At 56.8% G+C, this 8,344-nt stretch overlaps 1 protein-coding gene across 4 annotated transcripts in view; it reads right to left on the reverse strand.

The window, feature by feature from the left end:
• Positions 1-5,685, reverse strand: part of CUEDC1 (CUE domain containing 1) — an 85,307-nt gene extending 79,622 nt beyond the window's left edge. The window contains exon 1 of one of the 4 annotated variants that reach the window (XM_069602565.1): positions 5,535-5,685. The gene's annotated coding sequence lies outside the window, so the exon portion shown is untranslated. Of the gene's footprint in view, positions 1-3,472; positions 3,700-4,792; positions 4,944-5,534 lie in introns of those variants that run through there. The other 3 variants (XM_069602567.1, XM_069602564.1, XM_069602566.1) reach the window with 3 other exon arrangements.
• Positions 5,686-8,344: the final 2,659 nt, after the last annotated feature.

Consider the following 8,344-nt stretch of genomic DNA (forward strand, 5'->3'; position numbering starts at 1 on the left):
TGAGTGTTGCACTGTCAGCCTTCACTAGGAGCCCGTCACTCCTCCAGCCCCACCACCGCACCATCCCCGCCTCTCAGCCCTCAGCTCAGTAGGGGTCTCGCTCAGACTTTCTCTAAAATGTGAGCTCTGTAACCAAGCCTTTTGGGTTCAAATCCTGGCTCTGCTACTCTCCAACCATGCAATCTTGGACGTGGTACTTAACCTCCATCTGTCTCCGTTTCTTCACTGAAACATAGATTTAACCTTTCATAGGATCTTGTGAGGATTAAATGAACTGATGCATGAGAAGCACTTGGAAAAGGGTCTGACCCACAGTGAGTGTTGAGCGAGGCTGGAATTATGGCTTCATAGAAACCCCGACCTGCCTCTACTCTGGGCTGTCATTGAGCCTACCCACCCCCACACTAGGCCCCCTTCCTTCAGAATCAATTGTTAACAGTAATCTAAAAAGCCAGCCAACCCTCTTTACTAATTATGATCCTCACCCCCTCACCCCACCGTCACCAGTTTAGAAGGGAAATTTTCCAAAGAAAAGGGAGGAGAGTTAGTTCCACAGCAGGGTTATGAGTGCTGAGTCATTCTGCCCCCAGTGATACTTCTCTGTCATCACCCTTGACACTTCAGGCTCATCTCCCCACTGTGTGTTCCCCTCTGCTCAAAATTTAAGCCTCACCCCACTCCATCCCACATCTCCAAAAGCCAGCCTCAGCCTCTACAGTTTTTACCAAAGATCTTATTTAATCATAAGATGCCTCGGAACGTTAGCGCCCAAGTGCAGAAATAAGAAAGAAGAATGATAATAATAGTTTCCACTCTAAAAGAAGACTTGCTCTTTGTCTGGCATATTATCTCCTTTCACTTGTTTCCAAAGCTGAGAAACTGAAGGACCTACAAAGTCATAGAGTAAGATGGAGAGCTGGGAGTGCAACGGGGAGAATGTATGTAACTTCAGATGCTACACGCTAAACCCCAAAGCCATTCTAGAAATGGACACGGAGTGGCAGATGTCTCCTAGGGGTGGCAGTTAGAGGGATTTGGAGCCTTTTTATCCCACCAGTCACTCCTCAGTGCATTTCACAGTTTATGAAAAGGGAGTTTGTGTGGACAGGCATTGTTACTGTATCTGTCATTTATGACCTGTTTTAAAGAAGAGAGCAATAGCTGGATTATTCGGAATCTATTACATTGTTAGACACATCAGAGAGGCCTACTGGGAGGCTGAAAGCAGAGGCCATCAGGGAACTGAGCGAGCCAGCACAACCAGCATGCTCGCCAACCCGTGGCGGCCGCGGTGGCGGCAGGCAGACTGGTCCTGGAACCTCTCGTCACCGCCGCAGGACCCTTACAGCCCGCCCACAAAATAACTGTCAAGTCCCAAGTTAGGGACCCCCCGCTCGACCAGAGCACCCCCAGGTCCATTAAGGTTCTCACTTCCTGAAAGCATAAAAGCCAAAACAAACAGAGGCTTCACCTCCTTCCAGGGCACCTTGCATAGTCGAAGCGGATTCTTGCTCCCAAGGCTCTAGAACACTCTGGCCTATCCTGCTCATTGCCAGATCAGGGGAAATCTATCAAGGCAAAGTACAGATAAGAAACCCTGAAGGAAGAAACAAGTCTAAGTGCTTCTATCTGCTCAACACTGTGTCTGTTAGTCAAAGAAAAACCTCCATGAACTACCATTGTCTGGGTCCACTGGTACCTAAGAAAGGCTTCTCAATACCAAGCAGAGAAGCCACAGATGGCAGACCCTGCTAAAGGCTCTTCCAGATCCCCAACAAGGGTGATGCCACCAAGGCTTGGGCAGCAGCCCAGGACCCAGAGAGCTCTGGTTAAGAAAGAAAAGGCAGGCCTGGTCTCCTTGCGGACACACTGGGGATGGTGACAGCCATTCCTTCTGGCTTGCTCCCCCTTCCCTCGTCCATAAGCATCTAAGGAACCTGACGTGAGTTTGAGCAAACTCTGGGAGATAGCGAAGGACAGGGAAGCCTGGCATGCTGCAGTCCATGGGGTCTCAGAGTTGGACCTGACTTAGTGACTGAACAACAAGGAACCTACAGTACCTCAATCCTGGCCTTGAACAACTCTGCACAAAGACCTCCTCAAAAGGAGGAGTGTCCTGGGCCTTCCCTGGCGGTCCAATGGTTAAGACACCATGGGGCGTGGGGTGGATCCTGGTCAGGGAACTAGGATCCCATGTGCTGAGCTACTCAACCAAAAAGTGAAAAAAAAAAAAAAGAAGAAGAAGAAGAAGTGTCTTTCACACTTACACTCTCCACTGAAGCACATTCCACCACTTCAACCCTGCTCCCCCAAGAATGAGATGGGCCTCTTACAGCGTCTGACTCCTATTTTATTGGGACAGCATCCCTCACCCTAATCCCTTTGTGCTGTGCTTAGTCGCTCAGTTGTGTCTGACTCTGTGATTGCATGGACTGTAGCCTGCCAGGCTTCTCCATCCAGGGGATTCTCCAAGCAAGAGTACTGGAGTGGGTTGCCATTTCCTCCTCCAAGGGATCTTCCCGACCCAGGGATCAAACCCAGATCTCCTGCATTGCAGGCAGACTCTTTACCATCTGAGCCACCAGGGAACTCAGAGTGAAAATTGCTCAGTTGTGTCCAACTTTTTGCAATCCCATGGACTATATAGTCCATGGAATTCTCCAGGCCAGAATCCTGGAGGGGGTTGCTGATCCCTTCTCTAAGGGATCTTCCCAGCCCAGGGATCGAACTCAGGTCTCCCACATTGCAGGCAGATTCTTTACCAGTTGAGCCACCAAGGAAGCCCCTAATCCCTATATTTACCTCTAATTCAGCAGTTCTGTGGCGTTGGCCTAGTTAGCACCCAGAGCCTTCTCACCACAAAAGCAACAAAATCAGCCCCTGGAGAACGGCCACCCCACTGGCCCCCATTCTCTGGCTCACTGTCAGGAGTTGGGATCCAGTTCAGAGTTTCCAGGTCTCCATGGCCACAAGCCCAAAGTTGCATCAGAAGGTCATGAGAAAAGCCCTCTTGAGAGATCTGCTCTTCACACCCTGGAACTATTCACTGACTCAACACAAAAGAGGGAACTGTTCTGAACCACCTAGGCTGAACCACAGATTTGAGATCTTAACAGGGGTCCCAGTTGCAAGGGGCACAGTGACCCTCTGACGCTGCATACAAAATGTGTCCCTGCACACCTGCCTGTGCCAGAGGGAGGGAGAGGGGAGTTAGAGCTTTCACCAGATACTCAGAGAGGCCCATGACCCCTACCTCTGGCCCCAATCTCCACCCCCCCACCCCACCCCACCCCCACCCCCGCGTATTATCATCCCTGGGTCATGCGAGTTGCCCAAGGCCTTTCTCCTGTCTAAGGATGTGTCCAGGCCTGAGGCCCCACTCCTGGTCCCTTGCCTCCTGCTCCTTCTAGCTGCAGAAGGTGGACTGGGGCAGGAGTGGGAGTGAGTTCAAAGCCAACCCTCCCACACACACCTTCCAGCTTCCTGGTGACCTGAGCCAGGTTTCTCTCTCCATCCCAGAGATGCTATCCTTCATGCCAACAGAGGTCCCAAAGACCTCATCAGCCAACAGCAGAGAGGGCCCCATTTCACACTTAATTCCTTGCCGCCAAATCTCATGGTGAGACGACTCCCTCTCAGAGAACTCCTGGCGTCCCTCACCTCCTTCAGGCACACCTGGCCAGCTCCACCCAGGCTGGCAAGGTGAGCATGCGTGGCAAGGAAAAGGAACGAGTGGCTCAGGCACCTCCCTGAGTCCTTTCTCCTGAACCGGGTGGCTCAGGGTTTTCAGGAAGCCCAGCCAACCGGAGGGCTTACTCCCGGTGCTCAGCAAGCCCCTGCCTGAGCGGTAGGAGGGGAGGGAGGTGGTCCTGTCTCCTAGGTCACCCCTAGGATAACTGAAAAATTCCCAGTCGTTCCGCCTCACCCTCCACTCTCACCGAAAGGAAGAAAATCTAAAAGCTTCCTCTGCTGACATCAGATTCCTCTCCAGGAATTTCCTTTCAGTGTAAATTTCTTGGAACGAAAACTTCTTTCAAGGGGAAAAGAAACGGACAAGCCCGTGCTAGGTGTAAAATGAACAATGCATGCCGCAAACGGAGAGGAAAGGATGAATTAGCGCCAACACCACCCCCCTGGAGCTTAGAGCCCGGGGCACCGAGAGCCGGAGGGGCGGGGGCCGAGGGGCGGGGACGGCGCCCGGTGAACTTTCCCTGGCCGAGCCGCGGGAGATGCAGCTCCCGAGGGACCGGGTGGGACCAGAGAAAGCGAAGCCGACCCCGGCGGGGGCAGGAAGCGCACCTCCCCTTTTCCTAAAAGGAGCTCAGGCCCCGGCAGGCGCCCCCCGCCACCGCCCCGCCGCCCCCTGCCAGCCGTCGCCAAGCAGCTGGCTCCCCCCGGCCCGGGCCGAGCGGGGAGGGGCGCCCACACAAAAGGGGCAGCGACCGGGGAAGGGGCTCCGGGCGGCGCCAGCTCGCCGAGGCCTGGCCCGCCTTGCCCGCGCCGCCCGCCCGCCGGCGACCACCCGCCTCCCCGCGCGCTCCCCTCCCGGCCCCCCGGGTCCCCGCGCTCCCGGCGCGCCCGCGGCCCGGGAGGCGGTGGCGGCGGCCCGGAAAGGACGCGGAGCCGGACCCGCCGCGCGAGGCTGGGGCGGCGCGGGCTCCGGGCGGCCGCCCCGGGAATCAAACTCGCGCCCGCCCGACCCTCGCGGCGGCGCCTCGGCGAGCGGGCCTGGAAGGTGGGGCCGATGCGCGCGCGGGCCGGGCGGCGCCGGCGGGGGCGAAGGGGGTCTTACCGAGCAGCCGCGCGCGTCCGCTCCCCGCGGGCCGGAGGGGCCGGGGGCTGGGGGCGGGGCGCGGCCCCGCGGCGGCGGCGGCGGCGGCGGCGGCGGGCCCGGCGCGGCGGCGCGGCCGGGGCGCGGGAGGCGGGGAAAGCGAGGCGCGGCCGGCTTCCTAGCGGCGGGCGGCGCGAAATGCAGCTGTCCCTGCGCGGCCGCCGCGAGGCCACAAGTGGGGCCGCGCGGGGAGGAGCGGGCCTGCGGGCGGGGCGCGGGCCGGGCCGCGGCCCCCAGACCCTCTCCGCGGCCGGCCCCTCGGAGAAGGGAGGGTAGCGGGGTCGGGGGCCTCCAGCGACGCCAATCGCAGGGGCTGGGGGTGGGGGGTTGGAGGGTGGGGGCCTGGAAAAGACGAGGCGGATCCCCGGGGACCGACCCCCGCGGCAGCCACGGGGACTCCCGGCTGGAGGGCCGGAGGACGCGATCGGGGAGCCTCGGTCCCCCGGGCCGCGCGGGGAGTCTTGCGCCTCCCTGCTCCAGGAGCGGCGCCGGGAGGGCGCACCCGGGAGAAGGTGGGGCGGGGGACCCGAGACCTCAGCTGGGGGTGGGGGGACCTAAAAGCAGGGCTGCCCAGAGGGTGTGGCCGCGCCTCTGGGGCCTGGGACAGCTGAAGTGGAGAGGAGGGCGGCCCCCGGGGTATTAGCATTCAGGAGAGGAAACAAAAGGTTGAGATCAGAGGAGATCAAGAAATCAAAGTTATTACCCATTCACACCATTGGATACCACTTGTCATCTCCCCATCTCCTCCCCAGCATACCAGGTCACCTCAGGGACGTCTGAACTTTTTGAAAAGATCTCCCGGGGAAGAACTTGTTTCATAAACGGGAAATCAGCTTTGGCTCTTCCTTTTCCACGTGTTTTAGTTTCACATCCTAATTGGGGGATGGGGGTAGGGCGGGTCAGGTGCCAAACATCCTGCTGCGAAGAGGCGCTACCTAAGGAAGGGATCTGAAACCCATGAAGGGCAGTTCCAGTCCTGCCCCCGGGGCAGCTTGCCAAGGACCCGCACCCTCCTCCTGGACAACCTGCCTTAGAGACCCACTTGCCCATCTGGGTACAGATCTTAGAGAACAGCACCCCCACTCCCACCAACCAGGGCTTGCAGTCCCCTAGCCTGCTGAGACAAGGCTAGAGGACTCTGTGCTAGCTACAGAGACATCCGAAGGTAAAAACCACAAACCAGAGTGCACCAGACACCCATGTGTCTCCATCATTTGCTTGTCGAGGGTGTTTCTTCAGCAGGTTGGGAACCTGGGAAGGGGAGCAACCTCAGAACCTTCTGGGGAGGCCCGTTGTTGACTAGCCTGTCGAGTTGAGCTCCAGGGCCAGGTTCCCAGACTCCTCTGAGGACCTCCTCTCTCCCACCCACCTCTCCCCAGGCCCCTTCACGCCGTGGTATATTCAGTTTGGGGGGCCCTTCAAACTCCTAGAGGTGGTCCCTAGACCCCAGGTTAAAGATCCTTAATCTAGATGGACTGACCCATGCCTCCGTGATGACTCCTGTCTCCTTTCCCAAATCCTCTCCGCTAGATTATGTTACACTTGCCCAGGGTGCAGTTCATCTGCCACTTCTCTGCTTACTGGTGAGATCCTGCTGCAGTTCCTTTCCCTGTCACCTTGGCATTTTGGAGCTGGGAAAATGCATCTGCAAACTGGAAGTTTTGGCTGTTAGGCAAGTGCTCACGGAATCTTTTCATATATTATTCACATAGTCATCAGATGAAACTGATCACTGTGATGGTGGCTCCTCCTTGAAGAATGCTTCCTAGGCATTGGTAACATACGCTTCCTTTCCGGGCTCTCTTCCAGGAGGCTTTCTCTCAGACTGCTTCCCTGCCTCTCACCCGCACTGGGTAACCTCCCTTGCTCCCGCCACTGCCTGTGAGCTGAATGTTTCCCAGGATACCAGGCCAAACCACCCTCCTGGGCTCTAGCCCCACACACCCAGCTGCCTATGGAGGCTCCTCACCTGTGGGACCCTTGGACACCCCAAATGCAAGGAGGCAAGAGGCCCAGAGCATTTCCTTCCCTCCCTGTTCCATCTGGCTTCACAGCTGGAAACCTCAGTGCGCGGTGTCCTTGCCCTGTGATCTACTGGTTATCAAGTCCTGCTCCTTCCTCCTCACTCTCCTGAGCTGTGCTGTGCTCTGTCGTTTCTGTTGTCCGACTTTGCGACGCTATGGACTGTAGCCCACCAGGCTCTGTCCATGGGATCCTCCAGGCAAGAATACTGGAGGGGGTTGCCATGCCCTCCTCCAGGGGATCTTCCTGACCAAGGGATTGAACCTGAGTCTCCTGCATCGCATGCAGAGTCTTTAACGCTGAGCCCACAGGGAAGCCACCGCCCTCTTCTACTCCCTTAGTTTCCCTGCTCGGCCCTGGTTCAGGCCCCCGCATCTCTGCGCATCACAGTGCAGGAGAGCTCCCTTGGCTTTCAAGCCCTTGCCCTGCTGCCTGCCTTAGGAGACCTACCGGTCCTTTCCTTCTCTCTCTCTTTACTTCATACCTACAAACGCTACAGAATGTGCCCTGGTAAGAAACCCTTACCCCAACCTGCCCTTAGACCATTGCCCTATTTCTCTCTTGCCCATTTATCAGTTAACTTCCTCTGAGAAAAAACCAACCTTGCATCCCCTCTCTGCTTCCTCAGTCCCTTTACAACCCTCAGAATCCAGCTTAGTTCCCCATCATTCCAGAGTCACCTTTTTCCAGGAGGCACCAGCCAGCTTGCAGTCATTTCAACCCATGGGCCTCCTCCCCACCCTTCTCTTGCCACCGAGGTGCTCTGACCACCTTCTTGAGGAAACTCTTACCCAAGGCCTCCGTGGTTTTTCTGCCAATTCATTCCTTCAGTTCTTCAGCTCTGCCTGCCCCAGGGACATTTCTAGGGCATGGTCCTCTCCACTTTTCCGTAAATCTCACCATGCTCTCATGGACACCAATCCCTGATCACCCCACCTGTTGCTGCATGACTCTGGGTTGCTTAACTCCCTCTGTGCCTCGGTCTCCTGATGGGTATTTGGGGCTTACAACAGTGCCTACCTCAAAAGACTGTGGGGAAGATAATACAAATTCACACACGTGACGTGCCCAGAACATTGCCTGACACCTTAAATGTTCAACGAGCGCTGGTGTCAGTACCCATAAAGAGTGTGTTGGATTTTGCTGGCAGTCCAGTGGTTAAAACTCCGAGCTTCCACTGCAAGGGGGGCAGATTCCATCCCTGGTCAGGAAACTAAGATCCCACCAGCCCTGTGGCACGGCCCCAAAAATAAATCTAAAAATTTTTAAATTAAATATAATGTTAGGGAAAAAAAAGAGTGTGTTGAATGTCCGTTCCTGGGCCTGCTGCCTCTTGTGAACTCCTGGTTGGACAGCCTGCCCCACAGCCACCTCCCCTTCAGCATGGCAGCTCTGGGATCCTTCATCTCTGCCTCTCATGTGGCAGAGTCTCTGCCCAGAAGAGCGCACCTCCCATTCATCCCAGTTACCACTTCACCCACCACCTTCCTG

Source organism: Ovis canadensis, chromosome 11, assembly GCF_042477335.2.
Source record: "Ovis canadensis isolate MfBH-ARS-UI-01 breed Bighorn chromosome 11, ARS-UI_OviCan_v2, whole genome shotgun sequence".
NCBI lineage: Eukaryota > Metazoa > Chordata > Mammalia > Artiodactyla > Bovidae > Ovis > Ovis canadensis.